This window comes from Oncorhynchus nerka, unplaced genomic scaffold, assembly GCF_034236695.1.
Source record: "Oncorhynchus nerka isolate Pitt River unplaced genomic scaffold, Oner_Uvic_2.0 unplaced_scaffold_1023, whole genome shotgun sequence".
NCBI classification, from domain to species: Eukaryota; Metazoa; Chordata; class Actinopteri; order Salmoniformes; family Salmonidae; genus Oncorhynchus; species Oncorhynchus nerka.
The window spans coordinates 45,642-48,931 of record NW_027040279.1 but is presented as its reverse complement, the minus strand read 5'-3'; positions in this window follow the sequence as shown (position 1 = coordinate 48,931).

Sequence of the window (3,290 nt, the reverse complement as noted above, 5' to 3'; positions counted from 1 at the left end):
TCTCTACAGTGTATAGTGTTGTTCTCTATAGTGTATAGTGTTGTTCTCTACAGTTTTGTTCTCTACAGTGTATAGTGTTGTTCTCTACAGTGTATAGTGTTGTTCTCTATAGTGTATAGTGTTGTTCTCTACAGTGTATAGTGTTGTTCTCTATAGTGTATAGTGTTGTTCTCTATAGTGTATAGTGTTGTTCTCTATAGTGTATGGTGTTGTTCTCTACAGTGTATGGTGTTGTTCTCTACAGTGTTGTTCTCTACAGTGTTGTTCTCTACAGTGTATAGTGTTGTTCTCTACAGTGTTGTTCTCTACAGTGTTGTTCTCTACAGTGTTGTTCTCTACAGTGTTGTTCTCTACAGTGTATAGTGTTGTTCTCTACAGTGTTGTTCTCTACAGTGTTGTTCTCTACAGTGTTGTTCTCTACAGTGTTGTTCTCTATAGTGTACAGTGTTGTTCTCTATAGTGTATAGTGTTGTTCTCTATAGTGTATAGTGTTGTTCTCTACAGTGTTGTTCTCTATAGTGTATAGTGTTGTTCTCTATAGTGTATAGTGTTGTTCTCTACAGTTTATAGTGTTGTTCTCTACAGTGTTGTTCTCTACAGTGTTGTTCTCTACAGTGTTGTTCTCTACAGTGTATAGTGTTGTTCTCTATAGTGTATAGTGTTGTTCTCTATAGTGTATAGTGTTGTTCTCTACAGTGTATAGTGTTGTTCTCTATAGTGTATAGTGTTCTTCTCTACAGTTTTGTTCTCTACAGTGTATAGTGTTCTTCTCTACAGTTTTGTTCTCTACAGTGTATAGTGTTGTTCTCTATAGTGTATAGTGTTGTTCTCTACAGTGTTGTTCTCTACAGTGTATAGTGTTGTTCTCTACAGTGTTGTTCTCTACAGTGTTGTTCTCTACAGTGTTGTTCTCTATAGTGTATAGTGTTGTTCTCTACAGTGTTGTTCTCTACAGTGTTGTTCTCTACAGTGTATAGTGTTGTTCTCTACAGTGTTGTTCTCTACAGTGTTGTTCTCTACAGTGTTGTTCTCTATAGTGTTTAGTGTTGTTCTCTACAGTGTTGTTCTCTATAGTGTATAGTGTTGTTCTCTATAGTGTATAGTGTTGTTCTCTACAGTTTATAGTGTTGTTCTCTACAGTGTTGTTCTCTACAGTGTTGTTCTCTACAGTGTTGTTCTCTACAGTGTATAGTGTTGTTCTCTATAGTGTATAGTGTTGTTCTCTACAGTTTTGTTCTCTACAGTGTATAGTGTTGTTCTCTACAGTGTATAGTGTTGTTCTCTATAGTGTATAGTGTTGTTCTCTACAGTGTATAGTGTTGTTCTCTATAGTGTATAGTGTTGTTCTCTATAGTGTATAGTGTTGTTCTCTATAGTGTATGGTGTTGTTCTCTACAGTGTATGGTGTTGTTCTCTACAGTGTTGTTCTCTACAGTGTTGTTCTCTACAGTGTATAGTGTTGTTCTCTACAGTGTTGTTCTCTACAGTGTTGTTCTCTACAGTGTTGTTCTCTACAGTGTTGTTCTCTACAGTGTATAGTGTTGTTCTCTACAGTGTTGTTCTCTACAGTGTTGTTCTCTACAGTGTTGTTCTCTACAGTGTTGTTCTCTATAGTGTATAGTGTTGTTCTCTATAGTGTATAGTGTTGTTCTCTACAGTGTTGTTCTCTATAGTGTATAGTGTTGTTCTCTATAGTGTATAGTGTTGTTCTCTACAGTTTATAGTGTTGTTCTCTACAGTGTTGTTCTCTACAGTGTTGTTCTCTACAGTGTTGTTCTCTACAGTGTATAGTGTTGTTCTCTATAGTGTATAGTGTTGTTCTCTATAGTGTATAGTGTTGTTCTCTACAGTGTATAGTGTTGTTCTCTATAGTGTATAGTGTTCTTCTCTACAGTTTTGTTCTCTACAGTGTATAGTGTTCTTCTCTACAGTTTTGTTCTCTACAGTGTATAGTGTTGTTCTCTATAGTGTATAGTGTTGTTCTCTACAGTGTTGTTCTCTACAGTGTATAGTGTTGTTCTCTACAGTGTTGTTCTCTACAGTGTTGTTCTCTACAGTGTTGTTCTCTATAGTGTATAGTGTTGTTCTCTACAGTGTTGTTCTCTACAGTGTTGTTCTCTACAGTGTATAGTGTTGTTCTCTACAGTGTTGTTCTCTACAGTGTTGTTCTCTACAGTGTTGTTCTCTATAGTGTTTAGTGTTGTTCTCTACAGTGTTGTTCTCTACAGTGTATAGTGTTGTTCTCTACAGTGTTGTTCTCTACAGTGTATAGGGTTGTTCTCTATAGTGTATAGTGTTGTTCTCTACAGTGTATAGTGTTGTTCTCTATAGTGTATAGTGTTGTTCTCTACAGTGTATAGTGTTGTTCTCTACAGTGTTTAGTGTTGTTCTCTACAGTGTTGTTCTCTACAGTGTATAGTGTTGTTCTCTACAGTGTTGTTCTCTACAGTGTATAGTGTTGTTCTCTACAGTGTATAGTGTTGTTCTCTACAGTGTTGTTCTCTATAGTGTATAGTGTTGTTCTCTACAGTGTATAGTGTTGTTCTCTACAGTGTATAGTGTTGTTCTCTATAGTGTATAGTGTTGTTCTCTACAGTGTATAGTGTTGTTCTCTACAGTGTATAGTGTTGTTCTCTATAGTGTATGGTGTTGTTCTCTATAGTGTGTAGTGTTGTTCTCTACAGTGTTGTTCTCTATAGTGTATAGTGTTGTTCTCTATAGTGTATAGTGTTGTTCTCTACAGTGTATAGTGTTGTTCTCTATAGTGTATAGTGTTGTTCTCTACAGTTTTGTTCTCTACAGTGTATAGTGTTGTTCTCTACAGTGTATAGTGTTGTTCTCTATAGTGTATAGTGTTGTTCTCTACAGTGTATAGTGTTGTTCTCTATAGTGTATAGTGTTGTTCTCTATAGTGTATAGTGTTGTTCTCTATAGTGTATGGTGTTGTTCTCTACAGTGTATGGTGTTGTTCTCTACAGTGTTGTTCTCTACAGTGTTGTTCTCTACAGTGTTGTTCTCTACAGTGTTGTTCTCTACAGTGTTGTTCTCTATAGTGTATAGTGTTGTTCTCTATAGTGTATAGTGTTGTTCTCTACAGTGTTGTTCTCTATAGTGTATAGTGTTGTTCTCTATAGTGTATAGTGTTGTTCTCTACAGTGTATAGTGTTGTTCTCTACAGTGTTGTTCTCTACAGTGTTGTTCTCTACAGTGTTGTTCTCTACAGTGTATAGTGTTGTTCTCTATAGTGTATAGTGTTGTTCTCTACAGTGTATAGTGTTGTTCTCTATAGT